The sequence below is a fragment of the Micrasema longulum genome, unplaced genomic scaffold, assembly GCF_059751315.1.
Source record: "Micrasema longulum isolate JH-2025_06_02 unplaced genomic scaffold, ASM5975131v1 h1tg001597l, whole genome shotgun sequence".
Taxonomy (NCBI): Eukaryota; Metazoa; Arthropoda; class Insecta; order Trichoptera; family Brachycentridae; genus Micrasema; species Micrasema longulum.
Window position 1 is genome coordinate 115,433 of NW_028278779.1, and position 24,679 is coordinate 140,111.

Below are 24,679 nucleotides of genomic sequence, written 5' to 3' on the forward strand. Positions count from 1 at the left end.
GAAATGCTATTAGAAATAAGAGAGCAAAAAAATATTATTTCATTTAAATGTCAGTTAAAAAAACATGTGTTTAGCAGATAAGTTAGTTTTTAAAAAGTAATCTTATTTGTGTTGGCTTTATAGAAGTTTTTTTTTTTAAGTGTACGTATATTGTTTGGAAATGTTAATAATTAGTATATGTTTTAATAATAATTAGATATAAGTTAATATTAGGACATTTATTTATTTGGTTTGTACAATTTTAAGACTAAATAAAAAAAAACAATATAGCGAAAACCCATGTACTGTGTATCACTTTATCCCTGATGCCCAAAATCCCCTGACTCTGTCAAACCAATTCATCGGAAGAGTCCAGAGTTTCAAATACGTCGTCATCGGGCAAATACATCGGGCTGAACCGTTTAACCTACTAGGCAACGACGAAAAACAAATTTTTAATTTTTATTTATTTATTTATTTATTTATTCACACTCTTTATCAAAATACAATTCCATATTCACTTTGCCCAGCTAACAAGGGTACATACCCCGTTCCAAGCTAGGCAATTACATTTTAATATATTATAATACTTAACAAATTAATATAGAGCACAGACAAACAAAATATAAACTTATTCAGATACACATTTTGATTCATATACATACAGACATACACATATATACACACATGTATATATAAATATACACATATATACACATGTACATACACACACACGTACATACACCCATGCGCATACACATACATACATTCATAAAAACATAGACAATTTATTTATGCGATACTTCATGGTTGTCATCTATATATATATATTTTTTAAATTATTCCTTATTTTTTATATTTTATTTTTGACATCCAGTAAGGTTCTCCAATCCGTGGCATGCATCAACTTTTCTGACTCCCTACGACCAATGTCATGAAAGAGCGAGGTCAACACCTTCCGTAACTTGACAACACTCCCGTCTTTCCACGATTCTGGCAAAAGGTTATGGACCTTTTTGCCTACGTTATAGTGTTGTCTCGATGCCAGAACAGTGTTGACCCCTTCACTTAGTATCAGATCCCTATTAGAGTATTTTGTATTATGGTTGTGGTTGACGCTTGGGTAAATGTCTCTCTTTATGTGTGTAACCACTACCGTTCTCAATATATACTGTTGAATAATATTCAGTACTCTGAATTCTTTGAAGAGCAAGTCACTTGGATAGCGAAATGTTTTTTTTAAGATGACTCGGATTAAAGATTTCTGTGCAATTGCTACAGGTTCAAGGGCGGTTTTTGTGCAAGCTCCCCAACCAATTAGACCGTAAGTCAACACAGAATTTGCCAGTGCATGGTATAGGTGTTTCAAGTCCGGGACTTTAAGTATATTTCTAAGTGGGATGAAAAAATGTATTAAGCGCTTAATTTTTGCAGTTATAGTTTCAATTTGTTCATTTCATCTCAAATTCTGGTCTATAATTATTCCGAGATATTTTATACTTTGAACACTACTCAGTTTTTTGCAGTTGCAATTTACCATCACTGAACAATTATGTAGTTTTATGCTTCTCATTTTTCATTATTCAATGTCCGCTCCCTTGTTGGAGCATATGGTATCCACAAATATCCACAAAGCATCTCTGCCGGCTGCCAGCTCCTGCGCATCCTCCCAAGTCAGGTTCGTGTCCCGTAGTTCTGACACGAACTACCGACGGACAGTCAGCAGTGCACGTCCAGGACGTCGAGAACCTTATGCCTTGTAAAGTAGGCAAGTGTGGTTAAGACACTCAGGAGGCATCCGCAGTACATGACCAAGCCAACCGTATCGCCTCCGCTTAAAGACAGTTGTCACCGAAGTTTGTTGCGTCCGTTCTCTTGTTACTTAATAAAAATGTTTTGAATATGTGCACATTTTTGCCGATAGGCTCTCTAGGAAGTTATTTAGATATAAGTTGCAACAATTTTTTCCCTCTATTTGGCAACAAATTATGATCTAAATAACTCAAGGAACAAAATTCAGCCTATCTACAAACATTTGCAAATACTCAAAACATTGCTGAACCCTATAAACGCTCAACTATTAATATTCCCTTCTCGAAAAAAACTTCATCTCTGTTGAAAAAACAAATAAATCAATTTGAATGCAAACAGTATGTTGTCCGTTTATTCCCTAGAGGAGACATCGCACGTGATTTATGTAACGTTTTAGTACATTGTCCTAGGGATCAGCAACCAACATGCGGTGGTTTCCATTTCCGGCCCGCCGCCATCTTGTTTCCGCTTCCCTTCAGGACGCACTTCCGCTATTACATCCTAAAATATTTGCTATCTGGCGCCATAATCGCAGCTGTAACAATCGATGGTTGATCTATCTCAGAAAGCAAGTAATGCTCTGTAAAATATCTACTAGTACCACCAGCACGGCATTTTTATCCGTAGGGGTAGGTAGAGAGGATGGAACGCCACACGCGTTTGTCCTGATATACATTCATAGCATCTTCCTCATTCATACATCTTGACAAACACGCTATACGATTGTGTCTGCCTTTGTTTGTCTGCCTTTGTTTAAGTCAAAAACGATCCTTATTATATTTTACCTAAGCTTTTATGCATACAAGTAAACACTAATTTAATAAAATAAATAAAACAATTTTGTTTTTAACTGCAATTATTTTTTCCCCGACCGGTTTCAAAGCTAAACAAGCTTTTTCCTCAAGGAATATATAACTAATGAGTTATTTTTTATTTTGTTTTATCAGTATGCTGCCAATGAAATAAATAAATCAAGCATTTTTGCCTTGAAAGGATGGTAATGTGAGATGGATACGTTCGAAACTAAACTAGAGTGGACTAAAAGAAATATTGTTTATTTGGTTATTGATTATTTTTTTCTTATTGTGAATCACTTTTTTAATTTCTACGATTTTCAAGATGTCTAATTTTTATATTTTATTTTCAACATGAAGTACTTTTAATCCAGTGTCTTTATTGAAGTTATGATTATTTTCTATCAGATGGTTTGTGAATTCAGAAAAAAATATTGTTATTTAGGCACCTTAAGTATTTTTTAACTCTTGTGTTAGAACTTGTCCAGATAGGGCGAATTCGCTGCGATTCTCTCGTGCGTTATACGCGCGACCGTTGCGTCCAGAAGGAGCGTACCAACGCGCGAGCATTTGGGGACGAATTAGTCAGAAGAAAACATGGAGTTGAACGAAGCGCACTTGATATGTGCACTTGCGCTGGAATTTGCGCGTCAACTGGACGCAACAAGGCGTCTCTAGTATCTCGACTCGCATGTAATACGCGCGAATCAAGTAATAGTCGAGTCTGGCGAAGTGCACACGATTTACGCGCGTATTTAGAATTCGCGCGATGCTTGTGGACGCGATGTATTGGCGCCGAGTATCTCGCTAACGCGCGAACGAATTCGCCCCTTCTGAATAAGCTATTTAATTTTATTTATTTTATTTATTTTATTTATTTTATTTATTTTATTTATTTTATTTGTTTTATTTATTTTATTTATTTTATTTATTTTATTTATTTCATTTATTTCATTTATTTTATTTATTTTATTTATTAAAAAAAAATACTTAAACAAATAGCATATAACGAAAAAAAAACAATAATACTACAGTAACAAATAATAGAAGCAATACAACAAATAAAATCAAAACAAGTTTAAACATTAGACAGACATGATGGAATCGAGGTAATTTCTACAAATATACAGTAAATTTATTGGGAATATTTTTTCAGTTTATTTGTAAAAAAAATCAATTTACAATTAAAATAATTAAGGTCTTGATTTTCATAAATAAATCTAATCATACTGTGTAGAGGCGCATGGAAACTTTAATTAGTCTTATGAAGGAACATTTAGATATATTTGTTGGAGAATAGTCGGAACATCAAATAAACTATTGAGTATTTTAAACATGCAAATTAAACTTTATATTTGTATGATTATTTTCTACGTATACTTTAGGTTTGTATAATAACGATTTTTAATTTCTTACATTTAATTAACGAGGCATTTATAATTAAGTAGTTTTAGTTTTATTAGTATAGGACTACTTATACCCTAAAAGATAAAAAATCTCCAACTTAGAACAGGCTGAGCCATGTTAGATGGAGACTGTTATAAACAGAGAACACTCAGTTTTAATTTTATATTAATTTGTTTAATATAGATTCCCTGCTTTTAAATATGTATACTAATTTTATGCAATAAATTTATAAAATAAAAAAAAATTAACCTGCATTAAATCTCGTAAGTGTTCTTTAACCACAAAATGCTTCAAATATAACATCTAAACGCTAATTTGTTTAAATAAATAAGTCAATCTAGTTAAACGAATTAGAAAATGTATACACACATTTATTAGATAAAGGAATATTTTTAAAATCAATCATTTAAAAATAGGTAATTACTCAATTGTACAATCTTTGTTACAATATGGTATTTTAGGATGGGGTAGTACATATGCCAATATATTAAACCCTCTTAAAATAGTACAAAGATTAATTATTAAAGTTATTTTAAAGAAATTCTCAACATTCAATACGGAAAGTCCATATAAAATATTTAAGGTTCATACAGTAGACACTCTTTAAAAAATAAATTATCTTATACACATTTATAAAGAAGAAAAATTAAAAGAATTGAAGATGAATAAGTCACCCAGATACCAACATAATATTAAAATTCCTAAATTCCATACAAGTCATGGTCAAAATAGCTTTGTCTTCAATGGTGTAAAAAATTATACTTTATAAAAACAAAAAAACTTTTATAAACAATGTTTGAGTATGTCCAAATGCTTGCAGACTGGCTGGGTTAAAATTAATTTAAAAAGTAAATATGAGTTGGTTTACAATTTAATATAAACTAAATAAAGGAATACGAAACAAATTTGAAAAATCGTTTGACCTGTATTCAGAAACTCGCCAGCTAGACAAAAGTATCACTTTTGGCCAGTGGGGAGATATAAATACATCTCTTGTCAAAGCAAATTGCCGCGGCGTTGCCAACAAAGCAATTCATAAAAAAACTCACACTTTACGGTAGACAAATCTTTAGCCATTGACTGATTGATATTTCAACAGAGAACGAGAATCATAGAGCAAAGATGTTGCAAAATCTATATATATATAAATGAATCGAAGTTATAAGTCTAGCAAAAGCTGTGGAGACAGCAGATAAAACTGTGTCTAGTTCCTAGAATAAACATTTTTTTGTAAAAACGAAACAAAAGGGACACGTCAATAGTAAATATCTATAGTATGTAAAAAAATCACTGTTCTAGTGTCATAATTCAGAGACAAAATACGGGAATCCGTTTATATGAAGAAAAATTGGATCGCGTTTCCAGTTAAGATTAAACATTGTTATTTATACTTACAAGACTTTACTTCATTATGCTTTTATGTTACCGTAGAAACAGGTTCAGTGTTCTTAATTAAAACTATCTACCTATTAATACACAAAGACGCGCGCGGAACCCTCTAAAATTATGACACTTAACTCATACCAAAAAGCACAGTCCTGCCCTACTTGTATTTAGTCGGTCTTTAACCGCCAGCCGGGTTTTGATGTGGGCTTGACATTTGGTTCGAAACCGAAATACTTGGTTGTGTCGTGAAAGCGTGTAAAAACCGTTCGGATAAACGTAAAAAAGATGGTGTAACTTTTCATTGGTAAGTAGGTACCTGGGTACTTGTTTATCGTTGAATTCTAAAACTTAAAACATTTTATTATTTTTATATATATTTTTTTGCAAATGTCAAACATACTTACCAACAGTAATGCATTTTGTGGAAGAATCCGTTTTTCGAAAATGTATCAAACGACCGCTAACATTATTTAATCATTACTAAAATTCCATTAAAAATGAGTAAACATGTAGAAATTATTACAACAGAGATGAAGAACATTTAAGAAAAGGTAATATAGAAGTCTAGGCATCTACAGGGCTTATGAACTGTCAATGGCTGGTTTAAGTGGCCACTTTACAAACTGTGTAACATTTACCATTCTGCCTATATATGAACAAAAAAAAAATGCTTTATTTGAATCCTACTTTGCCTTATATTATATACATAATATAATGTATGTATTATGTCTTAAAAGTGTATTACGTTAACTATGTAACTTTATTTTTAAATTTTAAAAATATCTTTAAAAAAAAAATATATTTGAAAAAAGGTTAATTATGTTTAATGTGTAACTTTTTCTAATTATATAGTATGTATAATGTTAAAGCCCCATGGGCGTCAAAGAAAAGAAAAATAAAAAAATAAATAAAAAAAAATATATATTTATATATTCCTTCAATTCTTTCACCTGTTGATGTTTGTGAAGAGCCATTGACAGGTCATAAGCCCTGTAGATGCCTAGACTTCTATATTACCTTTTCTTAAATGTTCTTCATCTCTGTTGTAATATGTTAATATAAACAGCTCCCCAGGAAGTTGAATCCAGTCCTTGTCTACAAAAATTTGGACAAACTCAAAATATTGTTGATAAATTACCTGGTCCGTGAAGAAGTATAGAAATTGAAGAAATAACATTTTCAGGCGTTGCCTAGTATGTAGGTGAAATAATTCAATTAGATGAATCTCACCCGCATATATAAAGGTTTCAGCTCTTTAACTTCACAAACATCAACAGGTGAAAGAATTTAAGGAATATAGATGTTCAAATATAGGCAGAATGGTGAATGTTACACAGTGTGTAAAGTGGCCACTTAAACCAGCCATTGACAGGTCATAAGCGCTGTAGATCCCTAGACTTCTATGTTACCTTTTCTTAAATGTTCTGAAGTTAAAGAGCTGAAACCTTTATTTATGCGGGTGAGATTCGTCTAATTGAATTATTTCACCTACATACTAGGCAACGCCTGAAAATGTTATTTTTTCAATGTCTTTACTTCTTCATGTGCCAGGTGGATTTATCAACAATAAATTTAGAATCCGTTAAAAATAACTGCTGTTTAGAAACGTTCAAATACAAACTTTTTTCATGTACAAAAAAAACATCCTACGAATTTTTCAATATATGCATTTTAGTCGAATTCAACGCTGGAAAATTGATGAAAAACACATAAATGATTCTAAATTTTTTTCCACTGAACATATTGAAGATGCTATTACTTGTAATCTTTAAGGAGGTATATTAAAAAAGAAACCACACGTAAATCTTTTAAGCCATCTAAAGGTGTATAGTGGGTTTTGCATATTGGTTTAATTGGTGTTCTGACGAAAAGACGGGTACGTCTCGAAACTGGTAGACATAGAAAAGTCGGTAAGTGATTATACACAAATATTTAATAACATTTAGGGAAATATATTTTTCTACTCCTCCATCTTTTTTGACGTTTATCTATTATATCATGTACCCTGTAGTCGTTCGAGTTTATCAAGCAGTTCACGGGTTAAATCAGTCAGAAACATCAGCGTAGTATAAGTGTATTTGTAAATGTTATTAATTATTGTACGCAAGTAACAACTAATCAAATATTTATACAAAATAAATATAAGTTTACGTACGCATGTATTTATGACCACAGTGGTTAAATTAAAACACACGTTCTTTGTCTGCCTGGATAGCTCAGTTGGTAGAGCATTGGACTTTTAATCCAAGGGTCCAGGGTTCAAGTCCCTGTTCGGGCGATTTTTTTTGGGGAAGATTAAAAAAAATAGGTAAATAAGGCTTACTGTAGGTAACTACTGGAAGACATATAGTAGTTTAAAAACATATTAATTATAAAAATAAAAAAATTCAAGTATAATTTATTTATTTATTTATGATTTTATGAACCTTTTACATAATTACAATTAAACCGGTGAAAAAAAAATTTAACACAAAAATAACATAATATTGAAAAAGAACAAAAACATCGAGAAAAGTATACAATGGTAAACAGTATGTATAAATAAAAAAAATAATTTTACGTCTGTAACAAACATTATTATTTAAGAGAAAGAGATGAAAAAAAGGAGAAAAAAAAGAAACTGCTTTAAAAGGAAAGTTAAAAGTTTACTTGATGGTTTATATAATTATTAATACTAAACTATAATAAATTAAAAAGTAATTGTTCACACAAGAGTTTAGAGTTAAAACAAAAGTGAAGAACTAATCATTATTTTTTTTTTTTTATTTTTAATTCTTTTTCAAAACTCAGGACTTGACCATCAGCAGCGTGGTACAAAATAAATGTAAATCATCACTGTATTGATTTGCAAGTCGCTGTATGCAAATAATCGGTGAATTTAATGAATAATTCGTACCATGATTATGACTGTAAAACAAAAAAATAGTCTTTTGGTCCACGTGGAAGTTTGTTAATGTTAACAGTTCTGGGCAATCTATTTTATAATTTAATAATTTATAAATAAACAGGTAATTTATTGTCCTCTTGCTTAAGAGTTGTGATAAATTTTTAGTCATCAGGGATTTATAATTTATTTCTGACACAGATCGTCCTTATTTAAATTGAATATATCTTAAAAACTTTATTTGTACTCGTTCAAGATCATATGAGTTGCAGTAATAAGCGGGACTCCAAACTGCAGATGCATACTCTAGCTGTGATCTTACTAAAGAACAAAATAAAATAACGATTGTTTCTACATTTTGAAAATGTTAAGTGTTACAAATAACAAAACCTTACATTTCATAGCCTTATTGTAGATAATTTCATAGTGGTGTGAGAATTACCTATAAACAAACTATTATTTCTATATGTGAAAATATAAAAATAATAAAATAATGTTTTTATTACGAAAGTAGTTAGTAGACAGAACGTTCCTATATTGACAATATTTTGAGTTTGTCCAAATTTTTATACATTTGACATACATAGTATAGAAATTGAAAAAATAACATTTTCTGGCGTTGCCTAGTATGTAGGTGAAATAATTCAATTAGATTAATCTCACCTGCATAAATAAAGGTTTCAGCTCTTTAACTTAACAAACATCAGCATATGAAATAGTTGAAGGAATATAGATGTTCAAATATAGGCAGAATGGTGACACACAGTGTGTAAAGTGGCCACTTAAACCAGCCATTAACAGGTCATAAGCCCTGTAGATGCCTAGACTTCTATATTACTTTTCCTTAATGTTCTTCATCTCTGTTGTAATATGTTCCTATATTGATTTATTATTTACGTAAAACATTTTTTATTTCTCATTGAAAACATTTTTGTTATTTTCATATGTTAACCTTTCTCTTATTTCTTTCTTAATCGATTTACATTTATTAGATAGGTACTTTTAATTTTCTTATTATTTTTATTTTTTTCTGTAGATATGAATTGAAATATACGATTTACTTTGTTTTATTTTTCGTCATTTATGAGAACATACTATTTATATACGTGTTTTCATATATTTTTCCTATATTTAAAATATATCCAAGTAAATGCGTATTCTTTCATTTCAATTGTATTATTTTACTCTATTTTCTTACTTTTCAAAAAAATATTTCTTTAAACCATTTTTATCTGGTTTTGTTGAGTTTTTTTCTTCTCAATAATATTTTTCGAAGCAACAAAAACAAAAAAAAATATGTTCATTGTTTTAAACGTATAAAGTTTTATGTATGTAATCTTTTATTTGATTATTAATTCAAATTAATGTCTGAGCACCCGACGACAAACTATTATTGAATAATTAACATATTACAACAGAGATGAATAACATTTAAGAGAAGGTAATATAGAAGTCTAGGCATCGACAGGGTTTATGACCTGTCAATTGCTAGTTTAAGTGCAACATTCTTTTACACATTTACTCACTGTGTAACATTCACCATTCACGAGAATTGAAGAAAAATAGATGTTCAAATGTGGGCAGAATGGTGAATTTTACACTGTGTGTAAAGTGGCCATTTAAACCAGCCATTGACAGGTCATAAGTCCTGTAGATGCCTTGACTTCTATATTACCTTCTCTTAATTATTCTTTATCTCTGTTGTACTATGTTAGTATAAACAGCTCCACAGGGAGTTGAATCCAGTTCATGTCTACAAAAATTTGGACAAACTTAAAAAAATGTCGATATTATTGAATAGTTTATCATGGGACATTATAATATTTTTATACTTTGTTTTCTTTATAATGTATTAATATTGTAATTATGTGTATATTTTATTCAATGAAGACTATGATTTATTTTTGAAATTTTTTTTGTAAATAAATAAATAAAATTAAAATATGGACTTCGTCTCTAAATACGAGCAGTTTCCTCCCTTAGAGGGGTAGTAACTTGTCATATAACATAAATATATACATAAAATAACGTAAAGTTGAAAAATGTTTCATGGGTCTCTCAGGGAAGTCTCAAGGAAGAATATTTTAGGGAAGCTGGAAGAGTCCCCACTTTTTTAGCAAAATGCTATGTGTATATTAGGAATAGGGATAAGTCATTTGTATATTTTGTAGATTTACAGATAAATATTATTGAGGTTTATTTATTTTACAGTGTCATACTACTAAATAAATTGAATTTACTTTCTAAAACTAAACTAATTAATAAAAAAAAATGATTTGTAATCCATTGTTCTGTATTTTTTTTTTGTTTCATGCTTATTTCAATTCAATAAAAAAAATGTTTTGGCATTAAGGTCAGAGATTCGAAAAATAATTTATCATTATTCCAACAGAAGCAATTTTCCTGATGATTGAACTATTAATTAATATGTCTTGCTCCGTGTGCCTGTTACAGACATTTTATTAAAAACGATTTCAGAATCTAAGATATAATAAGCTAAATAAAACTCAAAATGCGTTAAAACCACTTCAAAGTAATTTAATTTTTACTGTTATTCATTCAAACTTTGGGAATATTTCGTAACACTTGAGGTCTTCATATTATAATATATTGTATCCGTGTTGATTGGAGTTTTAACGCACGGCGTCAATAAAATAATTCTAAAATTATTATAATAATTTAATTATCAGGTCGGAGAAATACTTCGAGCTGGATGCGGTCAGTTTGAAATGTCATTTTTTTTATGTAAGACGGGATCTTAGACTGTATAAGTTCATAAAATACCTTACGTCAGCGGCCGAGTAGTTTGTGTCTTAGGCCTTAAGGTATTCATATTTTTTACAGTTTACACTAAGATTCCTTAAATGTTTAGGTTCCTACTAAACACGGTCCCGATTAGTTTCAAGTCGTTAAAATTGTTTACATTACTGTACCTGCTTCTACATAATAATACGTGCGTCATCACAAAATAACTCTTCGATGCTTGGCTATTTTGAGTGCGTACAGTTGCGAGCAAAATCTCACCACCAATAATCGACTTAACCGTTTTTATTATAGTTTGATAATTTATACGGGGCCACTTTTGTGAAAATCGCCTTCTTGCAGCTACAGAACGCACGGATGGTAAAAAATCTAGTCCCCTTTTATACTATTTTATAAATTGACTGTAAAGTGTTCTCATTTTTTTTTTCAATCGTTTACAAAAAAAAGAGTAATATTACAACACGCCATGTAGTAAATTTACTGAGCGCATAGACGGTTAGAATTCTAGACCGCATTTACAAAATTTAATTATTCGATAGTTTATAGCATTTACATATGGAAGCTAGATTACCAATCGTTTTGCACGAGCTGATATCAAAATCACTGACAGCCTAGAAAATATCACACAAACTGTTCCAACTGGGAAGTAAAGTGTACACAAGACAGTTCTATAAAGGAATAACGCTCTTAGTTACACAATCAGTTATGTTTTTACAAACACCAAATTTTTAAAACAAGAAATGAATTCAACTTTTTAGGAAGCTGTTAGGATCAACATATTACAACAGAGATGAAGAACATTTTAGAGAAGGTAATATTAAAGTCTAGGCATCTACAGGGCTTGTGATCTGTCATTGGCTGATTAAAGTGGCCAATTTACACACTCAGTAACATTCACAATTTTGCCCATTTTCAAAAATGTATATTCCTTCAATTCTTTCATTTGTTGATGTTTTTGAAGTTAAAGAGCTGAAACCTTTATTTATGCGGGTGAGATGCCTAGACTTCTATATTACCTTCTCTATAATATTGTTCATCTCTGTTGTAATATGTTAATAGTATCAATATGTTTAAAGCACAATGCATCAGATGTAATACCGTATTGTATGGAACTCGTTGCACGCTATTCATTCAGTGTGTATCAATCGAATTTTAAAAATAAAATGCTTTTTTTTCGGAATAAGGTTTAGAAATTTACCATACTTATTACTTTTTTAAAATTAAATATTTACATGGTTTCGAAAGAAGATATAAACTATTACTTTTTTATTTAATTTTTCATAGTTAAACTTTTAACCAATCTCTTTTCTGTACACTTTTCAATATGATTACAAGTTTTAAATTATTTATTTTTTTATACTTACGCACCCACACACACGCATTCTCTCCCACATTCATTCAGACAAGCGCATGCACACTCTCCCTCATTCATTCACACACACATTCACATATCCACACATGAATACAAACGTCACACACTTGAATACAAACGTCACACACATACAATTATGTAAACTCTTTCTCCTATATATTAGGTTTTATTAGATTTACAGTGGATTTTTTTTATTGTATCTAGTATTGTTAATATATTTCTACCTATTGTTTTTTGTTATAGCTGTAAAAATCCCAAATAAAATAAAATATACACTGAGCTTAGTACTTAATAGCTGCTTGTATATACGGTAATACTAACTCTCCCTTCCTTCCTTTATATATCTTTAAATATAATAAATACATGGTTCATATTTTCGGTGCTCCTTCTTTATATATTAACGCATCAGTTAAAATAATTTACTATTAAATAATTCATTCTTATGGACCACAGAAAAAGCATTTTCTTTAGCCTAGTTAGAATGTAAGTTTACGTATAAAATTGTAAAGTCACCTTGTAATAATTTTTCACAGCGCTATGTAAATCATTCAAATACTGTTATTATATGTACAATCAAAAGTTTACCAATGTATCGCACTGTTTCTGCAATGAACTAAAAAAGTACCGAATGTACAATTGACTTAAACACTTTTTACGTGTCACTCTCGATGCTATACATACAAGCGAGAGAGACAATTTTACGCGTGACGCAGGCCAGCCTGTAACACTGCCACAAGACGCCAGTTGCTTTCGGAGCACCGCTAAGGGTGGGCCATTTGCACGCGCTGCGAGCGTTGGCCAATGTTTTTTTCATGTTTTTACATTTATAATATTATTACTTTTTACTTAAAATAAAGTTGGGTTAAGCAATTGCCTATGAACTTTATATTTTTCAGATTTTAAATCCCTCATTTTTTATGAGTTTTGACAACACAACATCAGAAACCGCAGATTTTTTCAGGACAGTAAGGTAAGGGTTAAACCCATAAATAACAATAAACAGGACAACATTTTATTGTGTTAAGGGGAGCATAAAAAAGAGTCTAATGATAAATTGGTTTCAAAATTTTGTGCTCGACTGTACATACAACGTAAATGTTACACTGTGCCAAGCGGATGTTATGATTATCTATGTCATTGTTTTTCAACCTGTCTTACTTGGGGGGTCGCGGTCGCAAGCAATATACAATTAATAAACGAAAGTTTTAGATCATATATCTTCTTTATTTCTTTTCCGCACCAAATGGTGCATAGGCCACTGTATCGGTACACCAATCGCAGCGTATCTTGATATTTTTTCTTACATGAAGGTAAGATTTATTTATTTATTTTATTTGGGTTTTTTACAGCCATTACATGAAAAAGTAAGTAGAAATATATTAACAATACTAGAACCAATTAAAAAAATCCACAGTTAATCTAATAATATATAAGAAAAAGAGTTGACGTAATTGTATAACGTTTGTATTCATGTGTGTGTATGTGAATATGTGTATGTGTGAATGAATGAGGGAGGGTATGTATGTGCGTGTGTGAATGAATGATGAAGAGGGTGCGTGTGTGTGGGTGCGTAAGCATCTTTTTTTTTTTATTTAAACCTTGTATTTATATTGAAAAGTGTACAAAGAGCTTGGTGAGAAGTTTGATTATAAAAAATAATTTATATCTTCTTTCAAAACCTTTTTGTAAATACATAAGTCAAGAAATGTCATAAATTATATTTTTTAAAGTGTAGTAAATTTCTAAACCTTATTCTGAAAAAAAAAAGCATTTTATTTTAAATGATCAGAAAGATGATCAGTCTTATGCCCGGCAGGCAAACGCAATAACAATTTGACCACGAACTTGACAAGTAAAATAACTTCAAGTACAAAGAATAAGTACTTTGACGGACTTATTGCTAAAAGCAATATCTTCCAGCCAACCAAAAAAGAGATTAGTCTAAAATAAGAGATTGGTCAAAATTTTCAAGTCAAAAAATTTTCAAGATAGGTACATACATAAAATTAAAAAAGCCTAATAAATTAAAAACTACCGCTGTTTTTTAATTGGGAGATAAGGCTTGTACATTTTAACTTTAATAAAATAAAAAAAGTGCATTATTTTACACATGTTAAATGATCAGGAATGTGGGATCAGATAATGTGTTTGGAAGGAGAAAGAAAGAAGAAGCGAGGAAAGAAAAAAGGGATAAAAATACATATTTAAGAAAAAGAAGAAAAAAAAAGCCGTAAAACTCAGGGAATTCTTAGGATATTTAATAATGTTTCAGGTGTTTCTTGAGAAGAATTTCAGTGAGAAAACTGTCTTTTTTTTAATTTGTCGAATCGTCATTTTGTTTTATTTTTTTAAATAAAAAAATATTGCGGTTCACACTATAACCAATACATACGACATAGGTATAATTATCACATGTTACGTTTTATATCATTAGATACTGTTCTTATAATATATGCATACACAACATTTACCGCAGTGAAATTGGTCGCAGAAAGTCCAAGGGGCTGGTGGTACGAGTCGCTGTTATTTGGCTAACATTTGTTCTTATTTGAATTGTAATGTTACATTTTTAGATTTATATTGATTGAATTTTTGAAAATCCCCATTAATTTTGACGCTATTTTTTATGTTTTTTGCTTTGTATTAATTTTTTATTATATATTTTACCACGTATTTTAAATATGTTTTTTACTTTGTCTTTTACTATGTTTCTAACTATGTATTTTGTTTTTTTTTTTAACGTATTTTTCTAGGGTTCTAAATAAGTTTTTAACTATGTTTTTTTGCCATGTATTTTACTAAGTTTTTTACTTCGTCATCTATCAGTTTATACCATATTGAACATAGAATTAAGAATAGTCCAGAAGGAGCGTAGAATCATATTTGAATACATCGGACTGTCTCCAAAAAACCCTCACTTTGCCCCTCTTTCACCACACGCATGCGTGAAGTCACCGCGTAATGTTGCCAGATCGCGAAAAATACAATTATCACACAAATGTAAGATCTGAAAGTTATATAAGATATTCTTTTATTTACCATATTAAACGCCGATTTTCGGCACTGAACTAAACTGAACTGATAGGTTTAATGTAGCAAATGACACTTATACTTTAAAAACTACCCTTTCCATCTCCGGATATTCTAATTTTCTCTCTAATAAGAAGAAGCGAATAAAATCTATTATTTTTAACATGCCATTGAAACCTTATATATCAGACAGCCCACTGCGTTTGCTTCTATATTGTGGGAACGCTTTTTTTATATAATATAATAAAAACAAAAAAATAAATAGGTGCGTCGTTGTTAAAATAATGGACGTACGATCAGTACGATAAAATAAAGTTAGAGGAGTCACCTTATTTTTTCACTCGTAAGAAAGTCGCGTATTCAAAAAGGTTGAAAACCACTGATCTTAGTAAACTGAATGTTTTTTTAAGGACTAGCATTGCCCTGTATGTAGGTAAAATTATTCAGTCAAATGAATCTTACTTGCTCTTATGGCCTCACCTAAACTTAAATCAACCGATAATGAGAAACTACAGCCCTTCAGAAAATTGGAGAAAAAAAGCTTTCTTACGCGCCGTAAAAATTACAGCATTAAATTATACGGCAATATTTTTTAAAAATGTACGAAATGAATATTAAAAAATATTTCAATAAAAACGAACTACTTTGAACGACGTCACTAGTTCGTATGAATCGACCAATGCTAAGAGAGTTGTCTAAGATTGCCGGTTTACCACCGTCAACGGACCAATCGGCAGAACTGACCGAGAAGAAGCAAAGAGAACTTACAACGTCACACTCGAAGAAATTTCAGAAATAGAATACTTTAAAAAATCGTAGCGCTTATGTGAGATACGATACACTATTTTTTTACTTGGATTGATAGTCTAATAACAAACAAAAAAAACTACTTAACTTCCTAATTTAAGAAATATGTTTGAATTTTTATTTTAAAGAAATATCTGTGTTTTTATGATTTTCCCAAATATCTTAATTTTGCAGGGCGTTTTAAACAAGTTGTAAATAACTCACTATTAGAAAATGAAATCAAGTTTGAGTTGAGTGGGGTTCGACGTCCCTGACTTTACGAAACTGATAAGTATCAAAGTACCAAATAGATGTGCAAGATTGCAGTCTTTTTTAGTTGTGGCGTCTGGTAGACAGAATTATTTTGTAAATTCTCCAATCGTCAGACTACACAGGCTCGGAAACGAGTATGAAAAAAATGATATTTTTCGTTTTTTACTGTCAGTTTTTAGATCAAAAAATCATACGGCGATAAAATGAAAATAACTCGCATTTTTAGATCCTCAAAGTAATAATGCGTTGAGCTATAGAGGAGCCCAAACGTAGGAAAACCGTTCTATGACTATTGGGTATTATGTTGGCTACAGTTCGCAGCAAAACAATGGGTCGTACTCAGGTCGAGAATAGCCAAATAAATATTAATTTGCATTGTTAATACTTTTAAATATGTATATGTGTATTTATTATTGCAGGGTTATTCCTATTTATTTTTCTATAACTCGCCTATATCCATTTTATAAAAATGAAAATACGCTTACTTTACTTTTTTATTTATTTATTCATTTTATTCACAATATACTTTTCTTACATTTATTAAGACATAAATCCCAACTCCATGGAAACAAAGTCTTGTATTGAGTTTGTTTGTTTGTCCGTCACATCTCCGAAACGGCGAGTCGTAGCGGCCTGAATTTGGGCACGTCATTTTAGATACGATTTCAAGGTTAACGTTGTTATTTTTGAGTTAAATTGAACCCACCTCTACTCGACAAAGACTCAAACTTTATATGGATGCCTAGTGCGGTGCTGACATATTGCCCGTAATCAACTGTCATTATTAACAGTAAACGTACTTTAAATCACAAATTTATCCCTCTAATTGAAAAAAAAATTGTATTTGAAGTAAATATATTAGGCAACATAACACACGTGTCGGGACAATAAATGCCAAAAATCAATTTAAATCATGGGAAAATATTCGGAATCAATTACCAAATCGATTTTTTTTTATCATTACGTAAATATCCAAGTTATTCACAAAAAAGCCTATCATAGCGACTAAAGCATCCGATAGAACCGTTATGCGTATGTTGTCAAACAAAACAAAATGGCCACCAATTTGTTGCTAACCAACATCGCTTGCGTTCTATAAAACATAGTAATAGGGCTTCTCTATAGGTTGACACATTATTACTCTGAGGTTCGAACGTTGGAAACGTATCCGACTTTGTGTATTTTACTTTCTTGGACTTAAATAATACATACTGTTTACTTAATATTTTTCCTAAAATTGCTATAATTTTTAAAAATATAGACCTACCTACTTTTATGAAATATTTTATGATCATTTATGTATTTATATAGCATAATGTAATTCGATAATTAAAAAAAAAAACAGATCTTTTTACTGGACCTGCATTTAAAAATTGTAATGAAACTCTTAAATTGTAATTTGGTACCTGTCATGTAAAAGCTCTCTGGGCGTATATAATAAATAAAGTTAAGTAAATTAATACAATTATGCGAGCGTTTGTTTTTAACTCCTGCCCCTAACGCCACAGTGGAAAGAGTAGGTAATATCATTGAGGTCGCCCCAGTCAGCGAGCAGTGGCGAGCAGTGATTTATTTAATCGGTAATCAACAAAAAAAAAAACATTTATTTGTACCAACTTAACCACGAGATAAACGTAGCTTTATTCTATACTATTTACATACAATACTTGCACAAAAGTTTATTAAAAAATACCACCACGACATTCAGCAGATATTTCCATTATGATTAAAATGTCAACACCGAGCACTGGCTGATTCCTTTTAAAATGAAAAATGTCAAAAACGGCCAATGCAAACGCCACATGTGTGATACATACGATATCAACAGTATCCTGTCAAAAAAATGGTCCTTCGAAAATGATGGTCAAAATACTTGTTTCCAAATAGAGAATCTTCAATAATATTTGTAATCTGCGATCTTCTTTTAGTACTAAAAAAATGCGACTGGGCTAAGGACGTAAATATAAAATACCTTTTTTATGTTGGAATAAGCTTATCGGCTATATTCATCGTTCAGAGAGAACGGTCTGGGCGCAAAGTGAGGGAAAAATCAAATATAGTGTGGCAATTTTTATACATAAAATAATTAAGCGGATGAATAAAATAAAAACAATAATAAAATTTAACCAACAATGTCATACATATGGAACAAGGGGTAAAAAAAAGATAAGATTACCAATGAGGAAAAAAACAGAATCTCAAAACTCATTGTACAAGGGATTTAAGCTGTACTATGAGTTACCTGAAGAAACAAAGGAAATATATCAAATTGAAATATTTAAAATTAATTTGAAAAAAATAGTTACTGAGAAATTTTGATAAAAAAATTGTAATATTATTAAAAGTTTATATTAGTTCTTAAGATGTTATGAACTAACTTAACAAAGCATAAATAAATTTAAAAAAAGCGCACTTTGTAGATATTTTCTTTTGTAGGAAGATATAAACGGTAGTAGTGATTTATAATAAATAGCTATTATTTTATTTATTTTTCCAAAACATGGTTACTATAAAACATTTTAATCGATAGTCAAATATAATGGTAAGCTGTGCATAATAGCTTATTTAAACAATACGCCCCTGTCAGCCAGTACTTCTTCTGCAAGAAATATAAGAAAGATAATTATTTTATATTGGATGTCCGCTGCTGATTGTTCGTTGGCAGTTCATGTCAAAACTACGGGACGTGAACTTGGACCCGTATTACAACGAAAAGTTAACATTTATATCCAATTTTATCTAAACTTAGATTTATTTATTTATGACAAAATATGTACATCGTTTTACTTTACATACTACATTACATTGCGTATTTTATTGGTACAAAATATTCCCAATTAATGAAAGTGCTGATGCGAGGGGATATACTTTATTATGACACTATATAAAGTAGATAAAATAACATCACATATTACTCGTCACATGGGCTGTAAAAATAAATGTGTATTAAAAGTGTATTGTAAAACTTTATCTCTGCATACACAAAACTGTTTCTTTTTTTGTAAGTCCTAAGTTGTTCGTTGGGTCTTGAGTGTATATTGTAGTTCTAATTTAATACAATATTTATCCTTATTTTAATGTTTTTCATCTTTCCTTTTCTCTTTTCGTGAAAAAAGAAGGTAATTCTGGTTGTTGCTGACTTTTTTATAACCTTCAGACCTGCCATTATTGTTTTTGGTAAGGGCAAGTATGAAGGTCACCATAACGTAAATAAGATGTTGTTTTAAATTAAATATTACAACCAGAATTTTCTTTTAAAAAAAGATAATACTTTTCTATAAAATAAGTATTTCAATAAAAAAATTTAAAAAAGTATTACGGAAGGCATAATTTTAAGTAGAAATAAAGGAAAATGTCACAAAAATGTATCTGATTGAAAATGCTTGTATTTCTTTTCAAAATCAAAAAATTAAAATTTTGCTTTTGCCACTTTCATGTTTGACTTATTATTAACATATTACAACATAGATGAAGAACATTTAAGAGAAGGTAATATAGAAGTCTAGGCATCTACAGGGCTTATGACCTGTCAATGGCTGGTTTAAGTGGCCACTTTACACACTGTGTAACATCCACCATTCTGCCTATATTTGAACATCTATATTCCTTCAATTCTTTCATCTGTTGATGTTTGTGAAGAGCTGAAACCTTTATTTATGTGGGTGAGATTCATCTCATTGAATTATTTCACCTACATACTAGGCAACGCCTGAAAATATTATTTTTTCAATTTCTATACTTCTTCATGGACCAGGTAATTTATCAACAATATTTTAAGTTTGTCCAAATTTTTGTAGACAAGGACTGGATTCAACTCCCTGGGGAGCTGTTTATATTAACATATCACAACATAGATGAAGAACATTTAAGAGAAGGTAATATAGAAGTCTAGGCATCTACAGGGCTTATGACCTGTCAATGGCTGGTTTAAGTGGCCACTTTACACACTGTGTAACGTTCACCAATCTGCCTTTATTTGAACATCTATATTCCTTTGACTTATTACCTTAAAATATAACAAGAAATTAAAGTTCAATACGTTGTCTTTATTATGATCCCAGATACCTAAGTTTAGTCTAAATTTGAAATGACATAATCTCACGGTCTAAAAGTAATTATATTTTAGTTGCATATAACTTTTAAGTATATTTTTTGACAGAAATACCTTTAAAAATATTGTTTTTATTTTTTTTACTATTGCGCGATTAAAAAAAAATTCGTTTCAAAATGGCAAGATCGTATGATTTTCTAATTTTGCGTTCGTTTTACCAGACTACAGCCTAAAGCATTTGTCTCTATTTATGCTTGTAACCACTGCCGTTTTCATTATATACTGTTTTTAACATGACTTATTTGATAAGTTGTGTTCTTTTTAATTTCATTGGCATGTGAAGATTAATGATGAAGATTTTCATTACTTTTTACCCTGATTTTACTATGTTTTTTTTACTTCATATACATTTTTTGTTATTCATCAAATCTTTTACTATGTTTTTTTTATGCTTTTTCTTTTTACTGTGTATTTTATTGTTTGCATTTTTTTTTATTTTTTTTTATTTATTTGGATAACCAACAGCTATAATTATATCATATTTATATAACAAAACAAATAACAAATAAGCCAATTACAGGTTTTCACAAGTAGCATCACAGTAAGTTAAAAAAGATTCTCGATTTTACCACATATTTACTGGGTTATCAAATATGTGTTTTAATATGTCTTTTGCTATGTTTCTTACTGTGTATTTTGTTTTTACTAAGTATTTTACTGTGTTTTTAAATATGTTTTTTCCTATATATATATATATATATTTTTAAGTTTATTTTACTATTTTCTTCACTTTATTTTTACTTTTTATTTATTTTGCTCACTACGCTCAAAGGGTGTAATGGTCAGACCAAGAATATCTAATTGATATTTGTGTATGATACGAGTTGCGTGGATAACTCTTCCGAGGACCTGCATTGTCCGCACATTGGAAGAACCGATGTGCAGGGAAGAGTGGTTGGATAGGAGAGATTTTTCCAAATTCATTTCATTTTTATATTAACGTAAGCTATATGTCAGCCTCGTGGCGTAATAGTCAGTGCCTTAGCCTGTCATGCTAGAGGTCTCAGGTTCGATTTCCGACATGGTTGATATGAAATATTTATTTTAAAGGGTGTTTTCACACTAGAATAGTTCAAAGTCCCTGGACTGGTACCTGAAAAGTAAGACTGATCATCTTACCTTCATGTAACAAAAGTGATCAAGATACGCTGCGATTGGTATAGCAATGCAGTGCCCTGTGAACTATTAGATGCGGAAAGGGAATGATAACGATGATTATAATATTTTCACTTTGTCTACTTTCCATTTTACACAGAATTTCCCCTTAGCTTTGCTAAACGCTGTATAAAAAAAATGCGCAGCGGCGTTGGGAGGATCATTACCTCGCTTCTTTTACAGGTAAAATCACTAAACCCAACGCTGGATGATGCAGCAAACTTCCGTCGTCATCAGCAAAGTACTTTCGAAACGACCCGAATTTTACCGGACACGGAGCTATGAGAAGTTACCTATATGGGTTTAAATTAAGGAATGATGAATGTCCATGCGATGCTATTTCTTCACAGAGCACCGAACATTTGTTATTTCAACTGTTATTTCAGTGCCTATTTTTCAGTTTACAACGCCATAATCTAGAAGCAAAATGCAGGAAAGATGGGATATCTTTAACAGATATCCATACTGTCGTTAAAAGTAGTTATCACGCGCTATTGTTCTTGGACTCATAATACCACATTGTAAAACGAGGCCAGCACAGAGACATGCATATTTTATCGGCTCAAATTTTTTTAATTCTTTTTTTACTGATAATATTTCATTGATCAAACTTTCAAAATTTTCCTTCTTTTAAAAAACACGCACTATCCTGGATTCAAAATAAAGATATTAACTCTTTTTCAAATGATATATTTCGTTGTCTTATATAATTATATTATTATAAGACAACGAAATATATCATTTGGAAAAAGAGTTAATATCTTTATTTTGAATCCAGGATAGTGTGTGATAAAACTTGATAAGATTTTATGTTTTTTAAAAAAGTATTTTTTATTTCCTTTTTTAATTACTATAAAATAAAAAAGTACCTTATAATCTTTCACAGAATATTTTCTTTTTTTTTCATATATTAAATAAAAATATTGTAAATATATATAGTTGGATAATTTATATAGCGCCATTTTTGTGAAAATCACATCAAGGGCGCTGTACAATTAATAAATATCCCAGTACGTCTTGCAGCTACAGAGCGCATGGACGGTTGGGATTCTAGTTCCTCGTTTTCAATTAAGATCAATAAAAAATTATAACAGATAGGAGCTAGATTGCAGGACGTCTTGCAGCTACAGAGCGCATAGACAGTTAGAAATTTAGCCCCCATTTACACATTTTAAAAATTGACAAATAAATTTAGTGTATTAATGATACTAAAAAAAAATAAAAATAATATGAATAGTAAAAAGGAGTAGGATTGTACCTGTCTATTTATTATAGGAGCAAAATTCATAAACATTTCTTGTATACCCACGAACAGGCCATTCTTTTGTGGAATTTTTTTGTTTACTATTTTACTATTAATATATATTTCATTGCTTTGTACTTATCCTTTATTTTTTATATTCTCTGTTTTACCTCGTCCTTATATTGATTATTATTTATGTTAACAGTAATCTATTTAAATGTTTGTAAATAAATTTGTGTAAACAATACGAATGCTTTTAGTTCTTAATGACGTTTATGTTACTTTTTAAATTTATATAATTTCTTTTTTCTTTGTAAAGGAAAAACAAGCCTCCTGACAAGCCGGTTTCGTAAAAAAATGTATATTGTAAAAAAACAAAAAAAATATATATATAAAAAAGGTAATAAACCAAAATCAGTGATCGAACATCTCATTTCCAAGACTAACAAAAACGTTTTTTTTCCGAGTACCTTAGCCCTGTACAAGATACGTTAGGCTACTCAATACAGGGGTTTAAAAATATATTTTTTAAAAATAAAATATATGTCTACTTACTACCTTTATTTATTTGTGTTTTTATTTATTACGTAGAAACTTTGTTTGAATACATATATTTATTTAATTTATTTTGTAATATGATAATATATAAATAAATGTATGTTTTTATAAACGTCCCTTGGGCGTAATAAACAAAATAAATAAATAAGTATGTTTGAAAAAATAAAAGTAAAACCCACATTGTTTCGCGTTTCCGGTCAATTCCTCTCTCTCGGGGCCTAGTTTGCATAGCCTACAAATTGTATGCGTTGCACTTGAATTTCCGCATATAATTTACATTCAATTTGAGATTGATATACAACGTACAGTATCCCACCACAACGCTCTATCCTGTAGGCAAACGGCAAACTCATAATATGATGCCGAAGAAAATTATACTTGATTGCACTGGCGGCTCCTGACCGAAAACATTGGCAGTGCATTTTTTTACATGTTGTCAACTTGTATATTATTATGTTCAATAATATTATAAACAATATGATAGGTCTGACGTGATAAACGAGTAATAATAATGACAGCCCGCGAATCGGAACAAGAAACGCTAAATGCGCCCAACATAATACGCATTAACTACATTTGGTCATTACGCATGTTCAAAGTGACATTTCAAACGAGCTTGAAATCTGCGCATGCGTCGGCAATGCCCGGAATATATATATCATCTTCTCCCTCAAACGCACAATTCATCGGTATGAAGCATTGTCTGTCTCGCTCAAATGACGATTTTAGGAGATATAATATAGTTCTTACAAATTCAGGGTAAAAGATTGTGCAAAACAGAACATGCACAGAGACGATTGCGCGTGCGTAGACAAGATGAGAAAATCGTCCGCTAGAGTCGATTTCGCTAGATCTTTTAGTGCTAGTATTGAATATTATGATGTTTACGTGTAAAAAATTGCAACGAATCCCTGTTTCTTCCTACCTACTTTTAACATATTTTTACTATCAATAAAATTACTAATTTATTTACACAAATTTTTACTTGGGAGTGCACTGCACTTATGCACATACTAAGAAACCGCCTCTGCTTGATTAAAAGTGCAATAAAAGCGATTAATTTTAGTAAAAACATTAATATTGCGACGGAAAAATTATTTAACTACAGTGGATTGCCAAATTAATA

General features: G+C 30.4%; 1 protein-coding gene and 1 non-coding gene across 2 annotated transcripts in view; one reads left to right on the plus strand and one right to left on the minus strand.

Annotated features, from left to right (window-relative positions):
- Positions 1 to 24,679, minus strand: part of LOC148274725 (uncharacterized) — a gene marked incomplete at its 3' end in the record, with an annotated part of 122,701 nt that overhangs the window by 89,371 nt on the left and 8,651 nt on the right. The window lies entirely within an intron of this gene.
- On the plus strand, positions 7,584 to 7,656 carry TRNAK-UUU (transfer RNA lysine (anticodon UUU)). Its single transcript has one exon. It is a non-coding gene; the product is annotated as a tRNA-Lys (tRNA).